Below are 18,935 nucleotides of genomic sequence, written 5' to 3'. Positions count from 1 at the left end.
CACCCCCACTTCCCCCTTTTTTCTTTTAAAATTTCCCAGGTGTGAGTTGAAGCGTTCAAGGGGGAAATCCCGTCAAATTCTATCAATCATCATTCATGTCTTGGTGAACTTTGAGTTGGCTCATTTGCTACTTCTCTCCAAGAGTAGTTATTACTACTGAAACTTCTAGTGCTTTTTTTCTTTGTAATTTAGCTTTTTTATTTTGTTTTGATTCATGGGATTATAAGTGTCCCTGAACTAGATCAGCAACTGTTGCTCATCCCTAGTTGCCGTTGAGGGTGTGGGCAAGTTTCTGCCTTGAACTTATTGTAGTCCCTTTCCTGTAGATAGATCCGCAATGCTGTGAGGTAGGAAGTTGAAGGATATTGACCAAAAGTGTTGAAGGAATGGCAATTACAGTTGCTTGTCTGGATGTCGAGTTAGTTGGGGATTTGGGAGGAGGGTGTCGAGTTTGGATCTGCTGGTGATGGCCGACAGAGTCTCGTGCCCAGTCTTGATTTTTTTTTTTTCTCCTCAAAGTGTCTCCCATTTTTCACGCAGATGTTGCCATGCACCACAATACAGTGTAGTTTCAATGAGAAGACGGGAATTTGTCTCCACGAAGACTGTGTATTGTTACCATAAACGTCATGGACACCATGTGTCTGCAGCAGGCAGATTGCTGAGGATGATGTTAGCAGCATCTGCCACAGACCCAGTCTTGCAGCGAGATCCTGATAGGACTGGACCATATCAGTCAGAATCTCGCTGCGTTTCCTTCAGATGGTGGTTGCCATGGAAAAACAAAACGTAACCAGGGATTGTGATGGTGGAGTTTGGGACTTGGGAGGTATGATTCTTCTAGTATCTCTAAGTCAGGCTGTTGCTTGACTCGTCTGAGAGACCACAAAACCAAAGTTGTTGGAAAAGCTCAGCAGGTCTGGCAGCCTCTGTGATGGAGAAAACAGAGTTAATGTTTCTGGTCTGGTGACGCTTCCTAAGAAGCGAGAGACAGTTCTCCCAGTTTTTGGCACAAACCTCAGATGTTTGCAAGGAAGGCCATGCCAGACTGTGTTTACCATTTGTGCTTGTTCTTTCTGGTGATTTGCTCAATGCCAGGTGGTCTATAAGGTGTTAATTTTTTTTTCCTGAGACTTTGTAGCAACTGATGCTAGTGAGTGGGTAACTGGCCCATTGCAGAGGATAAGTGAGACTCAGACAGGTCACTGTGTGCCGGGGCCACGTGGATCATACCAAGTAAGGACAGCACTAACCTTTCCCAACCAAGTAATGCATGAACTGGTTGGGTTTTGAACAACAAGAAGCAATAGCTCCATGGTCATGGTCGTAGAAGTGCTGCCAGAAACATGTTTAGCTGCAGTACCCGAATGCTGCCAGTTTGATAGCTTGAATGACTGTGAATGCTGGCGCTTTTACTGCTGCTGCCCCTATGAGTCCATAGCATCCAGGCCAAATTTTTAGTGGCTTTGGTGATTTGCGGTAAATGTGGGCTTAAATTAGGAATATGTTTTAGAACATAGAACATAGAACAGTACAGCACAGAACAGGCCCTTCAGCCCACAATGTTGTGCCGACCATTGATTCTCATGTATGCACCCTCAAATTTCTGTGACCATATGCATGTCCAGCAGTCTCTTAAATGACCCCAATGACCTTGTTTTGAAATTGAATTATTGCAGAACTGATCGTCTTTGAAGGATTCCAGTTTTAGTGCCACTGTGTGTAGTTTGGATGCCACCAACATGCAACTCCCTTTTTTTGTTTTTGAGCGTGGTTGAGTACACTGAGGTTTTTTTTGCACTGGAAGCCGTTTTTAATTGATAAATATGTGCGATAGCTGTCTGTGTCATGCAGGTCTCTGGTATGATCCATCTGTCAGATTCATTGCTTTTGATTGGCAAGGCAGCAGGTTGGCCTCGTTGGGGGGGTTGTATGCCTGGCTGCCCCTGAATCACAGCTGGTTCGTCCATCTGTCTACCCGTGTTGACAGCCAATTTTGCAAGTCTGCTTCGGTCGTCTCGTACGGCCTGGCAAATGTACCTGAGTCCACCTGAAATGAAGGAGCGGGCAATGGTTATAGGTTAATGAAGGGAGAATTGGTGACAAGATTTGGGTACTGCAGGGGTAGAGTGCTTTATCTTCCCCTACCAAGTCCATTTCGATTTAGCTGGCCCCCTCCGCTTTCGTCTGTCTTGCCTTTTGTAGATCGTAGAATCCCTAAGGCCCAATAAGTCCATACTGACCCACAGAGCATCCCATCCAGACCCACCTCCCGATAACCCACCTAATGCAGACCACCATGCACACTATGGGTAATTTAGTGCAGCCAACCACCTCACCCGCACATCTTTGGATTGCGGGAGGAAACCCACGCAGACGTGGCGAGTGTGCCTTTGTGCTTGCACAGTCGCCAGAGGGTGCACTCGAACCCGGGTCCCTGGCACTGTGAGGCAGCAGTGCTAACCACTGAGCCACTGTGCTGCCCATCAATGGGCTATGCATGTAAACTGGACACTTGAAACCATGGGTCATGTAATGGTGATAAATGGTAATTTAGTGGTCAGTGGTGGAAAACAATCACAGGAGGTTTGGTCGTGAGGCAAGCTAGCCACTTCTACGTGCTATAGCACTCTGAGCACGAGGTCATGTTTTAAAACAAAAATCAAAACTGGGAAAGTAGTGGGCAGTGCAAGGGTGGAGTACATTATTTTCCCCCATTTGAATTTAATCCACTCCCACTTTGCTACCCTTCAGTTTTTATTAATGCTGTGCCTCTGAACAGTGATTTAATAGAAGTTTTTAAAAAAATGCAGGTGATGAGGTACAGAAATCAGGAACTGTTGGAGAAACTATCTGGTCTGTTAGCCGTGGTGCTGTAATGAAATATCAATAATAGTGTGAAAATTGAATTTGGCCGTGCCTGTGAAATATCTCGTCACTGTTTCAGGTTTAGGAGTATGAGGGTTGGAATGAGACTCTGCTGAGAAAAGGACGTGCGTGGACTCTGTCGAACCAAACTTTTAACCCCTCTGTCAGCTGTGGGAACGGATTGGTCTGTATCGGGTGAATGTGAAGAATTGACTTGGGATGAGGGTGTGGGAATCTCACGTTCTTGCTCTCGCTCTCTGATGTGATGGCAGAGTGAAGGGGTTAAATTGGAAGGGGCCAGGTTGACGGAAGGGCCGTGCAGAGGGCATGCATATGCTTGAGTACCAGTCCAATATGTGCCAAGATTGGTCTTGTGATTTAATAAAAAGTAATTTTTTTTGCGGGCCTTAGGTTAAATTTGACCATGGCTATTCAGTGCTGAAAGCCTCAAGGTGTCAGAACCGAAGTATAATCTTGGTGTTCATTTCAAGGTTCACTCGGCTAGATAACTGGTTTGTGGTGCTGCCATTGAGGGTTCCATTTGCAAACACAGCTAAGGTTACCATGAGGGGATCATCCTCCTCAACCTGTGACCCTTACATGAAACCACCACTAGTTGTCTTGCTTTGAGATGCCTCTGATGAAGGGTCTGGGCCCGAAACGTCAGCTTTTGTACTCCTGAGATGCTACTTGGCCTGCTGTGTTCATCCAGCTCCACACTTTGTTGTCTTGGATTCTCCAGCATCTGCAGTTCCCAGTATCTCGCTTTGGGAGTGGCCTTGTGGCATTTGCACATGATTTCTGACACACACACACACACACACACACACACACACACACACACACACACACACACACACACACACACACGCCGAGGCACGGGTCCGAATACGTCCAGCAACATTGGTGTCTACGTTGTGCCATTCAGGTTGCGATGATGTATAATATGACAATATACAGAATACAAGGCATTCCCATGTACCTGTTGACTCCTGACAGGGGACCAAAACACAAGCTTAACTCTGCATATTTCACATTTGCTCCCACAAACCAGATCTCCCCTCTGTCCCTGTAGTAGCTGTCCCTGTTGTCAGTTTGGCTCCTGGACTCTTGCTGTGACCAAGGTTTAGGAAAGGGATGGTATGAAGGAGGGATCAGGGAAGTAGCAAGTGGGGGTGCCACCAACGTTGGTCTGAAATGGTTCACCCGAGCTGGGGAAAGAACAGAAGTCCAGAAGTATGTCATGGATTTCACCCCTTGCAAATATTATTTGTGCTTTGGTCACCTGCTACTATTCGTCTACAAGAGTTGAGCTCAAGTCGCTGATTCTCACAAGGGTGTACATGTGGTACCTGGCCAGTGGTGGTGACTCATTGCAATCCAGTTTGAATTGGGCCCAAAAGTGAACTTAAAAGCAAAGCAACCCTGCAAAGATGCATCATGTTAAAGTCAACCCCTTAACCTTTTTTGGCTTTGAAAATTGGTTGAAAAACACTGGTCTTCGACATGACGTGGTGATTGCACAATGTTTGTTTGTTTCTAGTTTCAGAGCCCTGTGAGGAGCCTTTTTACAATGTTTTGTTTTAAAGCATTTTAAGGATGGTACTGGTGATACCTTTTTATGTATGAACGGTGCAGCCATCCATTTTTTTTAAACGCTTATTTATATCCTCTCTGTGAGGGAAGACTTCACAGTGTGCGCTCGGGTCATTTAGTGAGTGGGTAACATTGCCAGCTGTTTTGAGGTCAGCTGTACTGCTGTTTTTTTTTTGAAATTCCACTTCCTTGTGGTTATTTTACTGTACATCCTGGTCACGAGTTAGTTTGACGGTTGCTTTTTCCACACATTGTCTGACCGCTGTGCTGTCAGATTGCTGTTCTGGCAATCTTTCTTGGAGCAGTAACTTCCTCAGACAAAGCAGTGGCAATGCAGAGGTCATTCTCTTTTTTTTTTCTCTCGCTGATAGACAAATTCTGTGCTCTCGAACCCCTGTAACAGCTTTAACTGGCCATTATCTCTGTTAGAGCCAGACAGCCTAATGACGCTGTACCTGCCCTGCTGACCTGACTCTGTTTTGAAGGCCACTTTTCTGAACTGTTTCTTGCATTGAACCCTGTTTCTCAAGCTGTGAGTTGCTGACGGGCTCCTTCCCTAGTGTGGTCACTGTCTCAGACCTGAGGCAGTCTTTGCCTGCCAGTCCATTTTGTTGCCTGGCTGCTGTGCTCAGCCCCTGGACTTGGAGGACCTTAAGCTAAAATGACTGCCCTTGTGTTCTAGTCCCTGCTCAGACAGACTGTGTGTGTGTGTGTGTGTGTGTCACCTGGAGGGTTTCCTTAAATTTTTGGGCAGCACTTGGTAGGACGGATATTATTAGCCTTGGTGAAGTCACAGTGATGGAACGCCGGAACGGTTGTGTTAGGTTTAGAGAAATATTTGCCTGTTCCATGGGTGCTGGAAGGTTTTAAAGATAATGTGATCTGCTTTAAAATGCAGAGGTCTTGAACCGGCAACAGAGGAGCAACTGTTTCTTTTCTTGGAATTGAACAAGGAGAAGTCATTCAAGGCAAACTGGGAAGCACTTTTTGCCACAGAGTGGGAGATGTCAGCAGTGGCGGCATTCTAACCAAAACCATCCTGCCAACCATGAATGAAGGCCTGTTTAATGTGGCTAAATGGAGTTGAAGCTTACTCCTAGCTGTGATCAAATTGAATGGCAGGGTTGACTTAAAAGGTTCCATAGAAGTTTCTTAGGACCCCTGCCGTGTGGAAACAGGCCCTTCGGCCCAACAAGTCCACTCTGACCCAATGGACATCCCACTCAGACCCATCACCCTATAACCCACCTAATCTACACATCCCTCTGCACTATGGGCAATGTAGCATGGTCCGTCCACCTAGCCTGCGTGTCTTTGCACTGTGTTGGGGGAATAAAACCAGAGCACCCGGGGGAAACCCACGCAGACTGAGGGAGAATGTGCAAACTCTACACAGGCAGCTGCCCGAGGCTGGAATTGAACCTGGGCCCCTGGCGCTGTGAGGCAGCAGTGCTAATTACAGAGCTACTGTGCTGTTTTTTTTTTTGTCTCTTCGTGCCTCCTCTTGAAGTGTCTGGTCTTTGGAGTCTGAAGATGGTGCCCACATTGTCCATCTGCAACTCGCATTGACACAGTCCAGCAGAGCTTCCTGATGCAGTTCGCTGGCAATGTTTCTGCATGTGCTGCCTTTCAGATGGGATCTGTGTCTTCTTTCCCTCGTGATCAGATGGATGGTCTGCAGTCTGTGAATTGTTTTGAACAGCAGGAAATTCGTCCAATACTTTGGCTATTTTTCCTCCTGACTGTGTTGTCCAGAACAGCATATCGAAGTAGATATATGCATCATCTTTTTAATGGAACAACATCCCACGATATTTCACAGCTTGTGATCTTCTTGAAATGAGTGTACAGGAGAAGTGGAAACCTATCAGAATGATGCTTGCGAGCTCCCTGTAACAAAGTGGTTAAGGTTGAAGGAAACCGTTAGAGCTGGAGTGAAGTAGTCATTAAAAAGGTGAAAAAGACGTTACCAGCAGCCTGGTGGAAAGAAGCAATGGAACAGATTGGGAAAGTCAGTGTTGTGTGAGCAGCCATGTCAGTTTGGAACAGATCACAGATCTGAGGAGGAGGAAAGGCTGGGACAGATTTGCTGATTGGTAGGAGGATTTTGAGGCCAGTGAGGTGAGATGGCTGGCAGTCAGAATCGGCAAGAGGTGACCGGAGTAGAAATTGCATTTCGTTTTAACTGTGTTTTTTGTCCTTTCCAGGATGTATCTACCTCCTTGCTTCTTTACCTTTTCTAAAAAAAACGGTACTTGACTTCGTTTGAGCGTGTGAGAAAATGCATTCTCTCCCTCTCCACTCAGGCACAGCTTGAAATTCACATTAGGGTCTTGAGAGTCTTGACAACTTTGTCTTGTGGCATTGCTGCTTGGGACGAATGAATATTCTGAGCATAACTGAGTTGTGCATGTTTGTTTACACGAATGGGTGCAGCAGGCTGAATTCCATTTTCTTTCGTGTTCATGTGGGGATGACCATTTGAAATGCTATTTGCGCAAGGTTGATTGTTGCCAGAATATTGTTTGCTCAACCTTTTTAACCTGAATCAAACTTTAGCAACAGACTTGGGAGGAACATAACATTGAAGCCACAAGAAAGAATTCAACAAGAAGACACCAAAGTAAAATCTGTCTTTTTTTTTAACGACAGCACAACATTTAAAATGTACAATAAAAACCTCTTTGGAAATAGTGTTGAAGTGTGCTATCTTGATTTACTTTGCCCAAGCCCAACAAGACTTGCCCATTGTTAGTGTGAGATTAGGCATGTTTGCATTTGGGAAAACCAAAATGGACTTAATGGTCTGAGAAATCCAGTGCCTTGATTTGTCTTGTTGGCCTTGTACATCATGGAAGTGCTTCACTAGTTTTGAATCTAGGCTTTGTCTTCCCCTCCTGCAAATTGCATGATTGCTAGTGTCGCAGTGTTAGTATGAAATGTTTTATGTGCAGGTGTGATTGAAGTCCAGAAGAGTGCTGCAGATTGGAACCAGCTGGACAGTTTGCCTGCAGCTTGCAGATGTTGGCCTCGGGTAGCTGAACACAGCGGTTTGGAGTGCAAGTGAGACGTTATTGGCAACAAGTACATCAGTACCAAGTGATGTCATGGAGTGGTTTATCGATATGCTGGAGGATGCCTCAGTGCATTGGGCTGCTGGAAGTCATTGGGGAGTTCGTGAAGAAATGGCACTTGGTGCTGAAAGCAGCCTATAAATAGGAGCATGAGGCATGGTATCGTAAGATTCCATTCAGCCCATCGAACCTGCCTTTAGCATCCAACTAGATATGGCTGATCTCCCAACATTTTCCTGCACTATTCCTTTTATCCCTTTTCATCTCTCTCTTCAATATCTGGAATCTGTCAGTCATTGTGTACCTGTGTGTCTCATTGAACAGAGTCTGTCTTGATCGCCACTCCTCTCTGGGTAGGGAAGACCGATTTTTGACCATCTTTGCAACTGGGGGTGGGGGAAACGTCCTCCTTGTTTAAGTTGGCTGTGAATGGCCTGCTGTTATTTCTGAGAGCAGTATCTTCACCCTGACTCACCCAGCTTTGAACTAGCGGTCCTGGAGCCCTCTGTATTAACATATTTCTCACTGGTGAGAGGATGATTTCAAAAGTGTACCAAAAAGAAATTGCAACAATCTGTGTGTATACCTTCAGGACAGCCACTTAGAGAGTTGAATAAGACAAAGGCTGTCTGTGAAACTTGGAGCAGCACAGACTGAAAAGCCATGAAGTTATGACCAATCTCTGCATGTAGAGTTGATGCTGTAAGATCATCTCAGTACAAGGTGGCAGTGCAGGCAAAGCTGCTGCTCGAGCTACATTTGCTGATCCCACTGTCTTCCTGTTTACAGGCAGTGTCTCAAATCCAGCGAGCTGAACATTTTTGTCAGGTGCATTGTTAACCAGTTAATCGTCGCAGTACAACTAGCATTGCCAACGTGTATCGGATTAGTGATGTGCGTCATATACCAGTTTGTCCCCCTAATCTTGTGTGCTCCTTGACCTTGTCCCACCCAACCAGGGTCAGAAATGAGGGAGCGAGTCACTGTCAGCGGGTCAGGACTGAAGGAGCATGTTACTGATAGCGTGTCAGGACTGAGGGATCGCATCGCGGTCTGCAGGTCAGTACTGCTGGAGCGCATCACTGTCAGTGGGTCAGGACTGAGGGAGCATGTTGCTGTAAGAGGGTCAGGACTGATGGAGTGCGTAGCTGTGCCCGGGTCTGTATTGTGGTTGACAAAGATTGTTGTCAGCGGGTCAGGATTGAGGGAGCACATCACTGTCAGCCAGACAGACTGAGGGAGAAGGTCACCTGTTAATGGGTCAGGACTGAGGGAGTGCGAGGCAGTGAGCGGGTCTGTATTGAGGGGAAAGGTTGTCAGCTGGCCAGGACCGAGGGAGAGCATCGCTCTGAGGGGGTCAGGGCTGCGGGAGTGCTTCCTCGTCAGTGGGGCAGGACTGAGGGAGCACATCGCTGTCACCTGATCAGAACTGAGTGAGTGTGTCGCTGTCAGCAGGTCAGGACGAAAGGAGCGCATCTCTATTGGCGGGTCAGGAAACCAGAGTTTCCAAACTGAATTGACGGGATTCCGGCCTAATCTGATGTGGATTTGAGCTAGAGGTTACTGTGTTGCTCACGCACTGTACCTATATATGTAGAAGTTAGCATCTTCACCTGATGACTCAGTGACACCCTTTTACAGTCATTTTCATAGCACCTCTTCCTATGATTATTTTGTGAAACTTCTGAACAGCAGTTGAATACATGTTTGTTTTTCTTGTTTGTGCATCTTTTTTTATCCGAGATAATCCCAGACTGCGCGGTAGAGTTGTGGCTACTCTGAGTCTGTTCAACTACTCGGTTTAATTTGCACTCAGCATACTTTTGGTTCCTGTTGAAATCTGGGAAAGTTTTTCATATTTTAAAATATGAAGTTGAAGTGTTTTACTCAGTTTTTGTTCGCATGACATTTGTTAAAATTGGCAGTACTTCTGGAGTGGCTAAATTGCGCAGTAAATCAAACCTTCAGCATCGCAAATGCATCAAGCAAGTAAAGACAAATTTGCTGGTGATGTGGTCATCAAGTAATTTGGAGAAACCTGCTGTTTATGGAAGGAAGGCCAAGCGTTTGCCCAGTTTGATATTGCAACAATCGCTCTGGTTCTCTTAGAACGACAGTGACAATGGCTCCGTAGTTAGCACTGCTGTCGCACATCGCCCCAGGTTTGATGCCAACCTCGGCCAACGGTCTGTGCAGCGTTTGCACGTTGTGGAACTCCTTCTTACTTTTTGGCTGTAGCTCGGCATACGCTGGAGCAGTTTCCTTGGTCTTTTTGAGTCTGATTGTGCCCCCCAGCTGTGTTGTCAGAGTCCGGAGTTAGCAGTCACTGATACCTGGGAGCTCTGGTTTTGCACTTGTGACCATCCTTGCTCAGGGGTCATGCTGCCAAGCATTATTGTCCTCCTCGGACAGGTTGAGCACTTCACAGATTTGGCAAGCAGTTTGTGGCCCAAGACGGCAGGGCACAGCATTGCCTGTTGAATCAGGGAGGTCCCTTTCACCTTGCTGAACAAGAACTCCATTTGGGGGCGGAGTCATTGGGTCCCCAGGCAGATATTTTGTTTAGGCTCACCAGTCCAGCTGTGTGCTGCTGTGATTCCTTTATGACGACAAATGGACATCGGGTGTATCCTGGTCGGAGGGCATTTGACAGGGTTTAGGTGGTTCTGGATGCTGCTCTGTAAATGAAGGTCTTTTGATGAGGGTGGGTAAAACTGGAGGTTGCTCAGGTGACATCGTCCACGAAGTCATGCACAAGGATAACCAACTGTCGGAAGTTAATTTACCAGTCCCTGTAATACAAACTGAAATAATGACAGTTTGGCAGCGACAGCACAAACCATCCTTCACACCTCAGTTGCATATTTGAGCTTTCCCCAGCTAAGACTAGAAGGTCCACAAAATACCCAGCTGCTTCAGTGCCACTTAAACTGTGTAATTTGTCGCATGCCATCCCTGCCAGAACGTGGACTTCGTTTTGGGTATATTACTGAAGGCATTTGTGAAGAAGGGGTCTAGGCCCAAAACATCGGCTTTCCTGCTTCTCTGCTGCTTGTTTTGCTGTGTTCATCTTGCTCTACACCCTGCTTTCACCAGGCTGCGTTTACGGCGTGGGGAGTGTGAAGACTAGAGATGCTCGCCTTCTACCACCAGCTAGTTTATTGCATGTCACCAATAAGCACAGTTTACATGAAGCAGCTATTAAGGCCACTCGGGAGCAGGAGAGAACACATCTGCGTCCTTTGGTCACTTTTTGGTGTAGAATTCCACTTCCTGCACAGGGACTGCATGCCGTTGTCAGGTTGGGTGGAGTTTGGTGTAACATGGCGGCTCTGGAAGAGTCAACGCTCATCTTGTACTGTGCAGGTTCATACTTTGCTCATTTAAAAACTTTATGAAGCCTGAGCCTCTTGACACAATTCTGATACTGCCTGGCTCAGCTGTTCATTACTTTTGTCTCTTAAACTTCTCCACCATGCAAACTTTTTATCCTTCTTCCACTTCCCAGCTTCATGGAAACATTGAGGGTGAAAGTTTCAGAATACAATGCGTATTCAACTTTGTTTACATGGTTTCCATGAATTGAGGCCGTCACTTGTACGGACAGGAATTTTAATTGTGCGTGTCGTCGACTGTAGTTCATTTAAAAGTGGTTTGTGTTGTTACACTACGGTAGCTTGATCAGGAAAACAAATATGGCAGCATTAATTTTGAGGATTATGTTGTATTTAATTCTAGATGGGTTTTGTTTTTGACTATGATTGCGTCAAGCTTACCGAACTGTATTGGCATGTGCTGAGAAAGTTAGTGATTTGTGTGTAAGTCACCTTGAGTGACTTGGGTTGTGAGGATTCTTGAGCATTTTTACGAGTAGTCGAATTTGGAGCATGAGATCATTCGGCCCTTCAAGCCTCTTGGTATCGTTAGACATGATTTGTGTTCTGGATCTGTGTGTGTGTGTGTGTGGTTCAGATTTGCCTTGGCAAACTATCCCTGAATTTGCAAATGGTCCTCTGTTGAAAGGGATGGTGATGCGGTCATGTAAAAATTTGAACAACATTCCACCACGCCGGTTCACGCAAAATCCCAATTAAACAATGCAGGTTTTATGTTCTGAGATACAGAATCTGCACCTTTTTTCAATGAAGCTTGATCGTACAGTTCTGTTCAATGCTGAATGCATGTGGGTGTTTTTGTTTTGGTCCCGAAAACTTTGGATGTTTTGTTTGTGGTGCGTGCATCTTGTTCTTTTCAGATGCTGTTATGTTGTTACTTCAATGAGCCTGCTTTGAGATGCGCACAAGAACAAGCTGAAGCACAAGGCAGCAGTTGTATAATTTTTACCAGGTGGGATCTGGCAAAGCAGCAGTCACATGTTGAGAACAAGATAATTCAGCTGTTAACAGGTTTTCATTTTATACTGCAGCCTCAAGGATAAAGGTGGGAGTGTGTTGAATAATGAAAAAGATAAACAGTAAATTTAAAGAAAAAATACCCAGCAGTCAGTGAACCTAGCAAGAAACAGCTGAAGTATGTGCTTGGTGTCAAATAGAGCTGTTTATTTCAACTTTTGTAACTGGGTCACTAGAAAACTATTAGACCGCAGCTGTCACACGTTAACAGGTTTGTATGCAAGGCGTAGCAATGTAATGTAGACTTCAAAGCAAAACAACAGACCATTCAGCCCAGTCAATTCATGCTGACACTTCAACCTTTCCCGTCCTATTTTGACAAAGCTCTGCACTAACAGTGGATCGCTGAGTTGTTCTTCTCCTACAGTCTCTGGCAGCTGTTTATAACATCATGGATTCTCCAATGGTGTAGTTCCCTAGGGTGTTAGGTGTCAACATATGTACTTAAAGGTCACACTGTCTGAGGACACTTGCAATCTCCCTGGTTTGTCCTCACTTGGGTATCCTGTAAACTCCATGTTTACATGATCCGGGCAGCCATCAACAATTTGCAAACCACATCCCATTTTAATTTCAATGATCTGCCATGCCAACGTTTGCTTACATTTCCAAATGGCCATTTTATGCTCTGCTGTATTATGTTCTGACTTGCACACTCTTAACTCGCTTGTGTGTCTGAGTGGAACCTGGGGATTGCTTGCAGTGTACAGAATACAGCTCTTCGGCTCTCTGTCTTGCTCAGCTCTTGTGTTCTGTTCATGTCAGTCACGTTATCATTTCATGTAACAAGCAAACAATTCATCTTCCCACTTTGCTACAGCGCCTGTTCTTGCCGCCCTCATCTAAACCCTTGCCCAGCTTCACCATTCCCTTATCCCCCGTATCTACACGATTGTATGCTCTCTACTTCAGTTGACCACTCTCTCCAATTTAAGACCTATCTTTTCAATTCTCTTTTATTTTGTAGGTGACTGTCTTCATTGACCTCTTGTTTCCGGTGCTCTGTCAGAAATGGAAACACTCTTGTTGATTTTCTAATATATTTTAAAATTGCTGTTCCACCTCGGATTTGACTTTGTCAGAGGAGCATCACAGCCTGCCTGCCCTTGGCTGTAACCTCACGTTTGCTGGCGCTGTCCTTTTGTACATCTGTTTAAAGCGCCTTCTCCAATGCCCCTCATCTCTGTATAAACATGGTGACCAGAATGTAAACAGAAGTTCAAGAATAATCTGAGTGTGTGTTTCAGTCGGAACATTTAGTGCACATTTTCTAGTTTACCAAATCTCTCCTTTTTGATGAATAAAACCCACTGTTTGGTTTGTTTGCTTTTTTTCTGGCTTTGTTAACTTGGGCAACAACCTTTTGAGTAACTTTGTGTACTTGCATTCCTAGATCGCTACCCTACTTGTGAATTCATACTTGACAACGCTGCGGAACTATTGTGCTTATTCTTGTTAGCATACGTTTCAACCCAGTTAGGTGAGACAATCCCCAATCTCTCTCCATTGTCGTAGTTTACTAATAAGATCTTTTGATGCTTTGTCAGTGACATGAACCTCGGGAGGACTATCATGTTGATGGCATTTTTAATTTCAGAGCTGAAATTATAATTACCTTGTGAAAGGGAAATAGATCTGTCTTGGTAAGCTACTGCACTGGGCCTCTCTTAGGTGATCCATACTTTTCTTCGAAAAGAAACACCTACACGTGGTAACTTCAAAATGTTCCTGAGCTTAGAAACCAAATCCAGTGTCAAATATAAATGTACAAATATAACAGTGTGGAGCTGGAGCAACAGAGTAGGTCTGGCAGCAGCAGATGAGCTGGAAGGCTGATATTTAGGGTCAGGACTCTTCACAAGTCTTTTTGAAACTTTCCTGAAGAAGGGTTCCTGCCTGAAACTTCAGCCTTCCCACTCCCTGGATGCTGCCTGGCTTCCTGTGTTTCTCCAGCTCCACACTGTGTTATCTCTGACTCTAGCATTGGCAGTTCTTCGTGTTTCAGAGTCATTACAGAGATTTGTCAGTGGCACATGGTGTGGTTATCATGGTGTTTGGTTGAAGCTGCAACTGCTTTGGTGTTAGTGCAAACCAGGAGCACGACTTCAGACAGATACACCACTGTAGGATGGTTGGACTGTGTCCTAACAGCTCTTGGAGCCAGGATGCTGTGCCATTAGCTGTAACCAAAACTGCCAAAGGGATCATCAGGTTACCTGTTTCCCAGTAATCTTTCAGTTTCTCTCTTCTAATCGACCGACTACTTTGTGTTTGTATTGAGTGTTGTCTTCCAAGATTGTGCAAGAGTTTATCAATTCCACAGCCCTTGGAGTGACTCGGTTGCCTCCTGCACAAAGACATTTGTTTCTGTACGATTTGTGACGCACTGTTTAAAATGCAGCCAGTGCGGTTGGCCAAGGCATGTGTTGACAGCTTGTGTTGCTATGTGCTGACCTGCTCCAACCCTCCAATTCCCTGGTGTCTCGCTGCACGAGAAGCTTCGCATTAGAAGAGCTGGAAGACCACTTTAGAGCTATACAGAACTTTTGATTCGGCCACAGCTAAGTGCGGTGCGCAGTTTGAGTCTCCGCGCTGCAGGAAAGATGCGATTGCACTGGAGGGGAGGCAGCCTGGAATCGAGCATCTCTGCCCTCTGAGTAAAGACTTGAATAGCGCAAGATGCGTGTTTTTTTTCAAGAGGAGCGAAGGTTGAGGGAGACCTACAAGTTGTTAAGATTGAAGGGCATGGACATGGTGAAAAGAAACCAGCTGTTGCCCTGAGTGGATGGGTCAGTAACAAGGGGACCTAATTTTACAGTGCAAGGCAGAAGGTAGAGAGATGATTTGAGGAACCCCTGATTCAGTAAGAGAGTGGTGGTGTTCTGGAATGCACTGACTAGGGGGTCGTTCAGCTGAAATTTCTTTCCAGCTTTTTAACAACGACTTGGATGAGCTTATGAAGTATTGTAACATTCGAGGCTGTGGGACTCGTGTCAGTAGTCGCATACATTTTGCCTGAAGGGTCTTTTCTGTATGTATGATTCTATGATCCCTCTGCAGTGTGATAACAGAATCTTTGGCTGATCATGTTGTGTTGTTCCGGCAATGAGAACCAGCACGAGGCAGCTCCCTTTTGGCAACTTCTTGAGAACAACACTTTTTCTGACTATCTAGAAGTCTGTGATAAGGTGTCCCAGGAGGAGTAAAAACATAACAGGAACAGTGCTTTGTTACTGAATGATGCGTCATGAAGTTAGTGGGTAGCAGTTGCTAATGGATATACTGTGCCTCCTGCCTTTGCTTTCTTCTTTAAGGTGCTATGACAGATTTCCACCTGAAAACTCAGAGTATCATTTGACTTCTGGAGTTGGCTTTCACGTTTTTCAGCTCATTTTCGATGACTTTTGTCTTTTTGGGTATTTGCACGCAGTGTGTTTCTTCAGAATTTGCAGTCTGAGGGAAGTTCACTAATTCAAGTGGTACCAGTGCCACGTGCAAACCAGGAGATAATTGCCCAATTTTCCTGCAGAATTCCTGGCTTCTCTCCATCCCTTTTTAAAGAAGGCAAGTAGCCAAGTTGCGAGCTATATGCATGGGTCAGCAGGTTATGCCCTTCACTGCTGAATACAAACTCACCCTCCTCCATCTCAGCCTCACCCTCGCCTGCTTCAAACAACCCCCTTTCAATGGAAATGGATTGTGTATTAAGAAACCAGGGGAAAATCTGTTGTTTGTAGATGGCCTTGAGCTGCCTGCCAAGGTGACCTTTGCTTCAGGTCTGGGCTTGCAGTGGTTCAACCTAGCAAACGCTAAGTACTAATTGTGTAAAAATGCAGTATTGCAGGCTTCTTGGATCCCAGTCCTGTTTCGTTGCTTTTTTTGTGAGCTCGTGTCTTTGGATGCAGCCTTTAGTGTATGCAGCTCTGATGGAAAATGTTTCTTTGATGTGAATTGGCTGCAATGCAATTGAAGAAGAGGAGAACGCTATTTGTGAAACATGAACTTGTCCTACCTGTGGCTGGAACATGATTCTGTCCCCGTCACTTCACCTGTCACGGTGCTTGTGTGATTTTCATATAGCGCCAGAATGCAACTATCCTGTTGTGTATTCTACTTCCTCACCTGAAGAGCGTTAGTCGTAGGAATAGTTCATTGTTTTAGAATGACATTCTATGGTGACTCGAGGAATCATAGACCTTGTGCAATGGTGCATCGCATTGGATCTGGATTGGACCTGGCACGTAATTTCTGTCTTGGCCCCCTGTTTAATTGATGGGTTCTGCCTGTGTTGAGAAGTGGATCTGCTAATAAGGGCTAGTTATCTTTTGGGCTCCTATTGATTCTAGGTGTTGTTCACAAATACTGACATGCTAAAGAATGAAGGGCCCAATTGTGAACCAGTTCCAGTTTGAGGTGTGCAGTTTGTATGACAGATTGACTGTCCTGCTAGTATCAAGTGGAAGTTGGAGGATGCGGAATTTAAAAAGATGATTAGCCTGGTCTGTACAACACAGAAACAGGCCCGTGGGCCAAGCTCGACTGTATGACTACCACTTAGACAGTCCCTTTGGATTGAGGATGACTTGCATTTAGTCTGGGTCACAGACATGACTGCAAAGTCCAATGCACAATCTGCCTATTGTCCCAACTAGTGTGGGAGGGCAGATGGTACAAATCTCCAGCCTGTGGTTCTCCTCGTCTTATTGCATTGCTCTTTCAGGATTTTAACTCTGCATTCAGATTCAAGCAGCTGTATTAACAGTTTTTTGTATTCTGCCCTTGTCACCTCGTTCATTGTACTGGATAGCAGCCAAAGTTATGGCTTATTAACTGGGGAGAGAACAGAAAGATTTGGCAAACTGAGCATCTTTTGTGCACTTTCTTGATGTTTTCAGTTTTAACGCGCAGTAGGGTTAGCTCCCAAAGTTTAGCCTTGTGTTGCTGTTACCTGCACTAATCAAGTGGTTCTGTGACCTGTTTTTCTGTCTGAAGTGTGCTGCTCACTTACCAGAGCACTTTATTCCCGATCTCGTCAGTGTGCCCTTCAGTGCACGCCTGGGTATTGTTCCTTGCTGAGTTTGTGGGGAGAGGCATTCTGTAAATCTCCTGTAGGTGGAGCACTAGAGCTTATCCACTGCTGTTCACGTTGCTCAGTCAGTCTTATTCTTGAGATTATCCATTATTAAACACCTTTTTGCAGAATGATTTGCATTTCATGGCTTCAAAGTTGGGTGTCTTTTTAAAGGAAGTGTATTTTTCTTTCTGTAACAGTTTTTGAAAAATTACTTAGTGTAAGGTCTAGGGTTTTTTCTGTTGGCTTCAGCTTTTTTCATTGCATATTAAGAAAAGATGTTGACCTTTTTTGTTAATACTGTTCACTTGGTTTGTTCTGCCACACCCAAGCCCAGCATTGTAAATATTGGAAAGGAAGCTTAATTGGAACAAAACCAGAAATCGATGGAAAACCTCAGCAGGTCTGGTACCAGTTGTTTCGAGAAAGCAGAGTTCATGTTTGGGGTCCTGTGACCCTTTTTTTTTCTGAACTGATATTATTGGGACTTGAATTTCAGCTGATCCTGGGTTTGTGGCCGGGTTTTGAATTCTGTGAAATTGGGTTTGGCCAAAGGTGGATGGTGTGGACTGGCTTCATTTTGGCGGCAGGGACTTATTGGGGGGGGTGCAGTTTGCGCGGGGAGGGGTGCTGAAACAGGGATGGCCAAGAGGGATCCACATTTCTGGAAGAAGTTGAGTCTTGTATCAAAGGATATGCACGGTAGATAGTCTATAAAATGCGACGAGTTTGGGTTTACTTCCATGTTGAGATGTTCAGACAAACATTAAAACAAGTCAAACGTTAAAACAAACCAAACATTGTACACATGGCCCAAGCGGCTCTGTTTTCTCTTTATCTTGAAGTGAATTTGCTGTTACTTGTTTCACCTCGGCGTAGCTGTTTGGCCATTTTAGTTACATGGAACAAGGGTTGAGTGTTTCTTTTTAGTGTGGACATCATGATATTTTGTAAGCAGTTTGGTCACACTGGTCCCAATATTCCACTGGCTAGATTGAGGCTGGAGGTGTATATCAGGATGCAGAAGAATCCCTGATGTAGCCAACCCCACCATTGGAATTGCTTGGCCCAAATGTGAACTTTAGGTCGTTCTCCTTAGCCTATCCGGACCAGTTCGAGGGAGGGGAAAAAATACCTCTGCAAACTGAAGAATGTAGTAACTTAGCAGAAAGGCAAGTTTATTACCAGGAAAAATTAGACAATTAAAATCCTAGTCTAACTCCTTGGCAGTATTAAACTGATGAAGGTGGGGGTGTGTGGCTCTCTCACTTTTGTGAAGACATGTCAACTTGTGAAGTGGTGGCATCATATTCTGACCAGTCCTTGAGTAGAACATAGCACTTCTTTAAAGTGGAACATGATTTGGAGTTTCTGAAAGTTCACATTCTTATGTTCTGTGTGAACATGTTACATGTCCTCACCGGTTCTAAGACAGCCAGGAATGCAGAGTTTGAGCTTTACTTGCTGGGACATTGTGCACCTGGAGTGTGAGAGACTGAGGAGTGAGCTTCACTAGGTTTATGAAATCATGTTGGGAATCAATAAGGTGAATAGTTAAGGGCCTTTTCCTTTGGGGTGGGGGAGTTCAAAGCTGGGGAGCGTTATTCAGTTGACAAGAGTGATTTTTAAAAAGGATATGAGGGACCACTCTTTTTTCCCCCCCCCAAAAAAAAAATTAAGTGTGTAGAATATACTGCCAGAGGAAGTGGTGGATGTGGGTACAGTTAGAATATTTAAAAGGCATTTGGAAAAGCACCTGAGTAGCAAAGATTTGGATGGATATGAGCCAGGAGTAGGCAGGTGGGACTAGTTGAGTTTGGGAACATGGTTAGCATAGGCTAGTTGGACCAATGAGTCATATGACATGGAGACAGACTCTGTGACCCTGTCCTTGGCTTGTTTGAAGGGAGCTAA

General features: G+C 45.0%; 1 long non-coding RNA gene across 1 annotated transcript in view; it reads left to right on the top strand.

The window, feature by feature from the left end:
• LOC132210949 (uncharacterized) overlaps positions 1–18,935 on the top strand; it is a 153,762-nt gene that overhangs the window by 30,127 nt on the left and 104,700 nt on the right. The gene's annotated exons all lie outside the window — the stretch shown is intronic.

Source organism: Stegostoma tigrinum, chromosome 25 (genome assembly GCF_030684315.1).
Source record: "Stegostoma tigrinum isolate sSteTig4 chromosome 25, sSteTig4.hap1, whole genome shotgun sequence".
NCBI lineage: Eukaryota > Metazoa > Chordata > Chondrichthyes > Orectolobiformes > Stegostomatidae > Stegostoma > Stegostoma tigrinum.
This window is presented reverse-complemented; position numbering and strand designations above follow the sequence as displayed.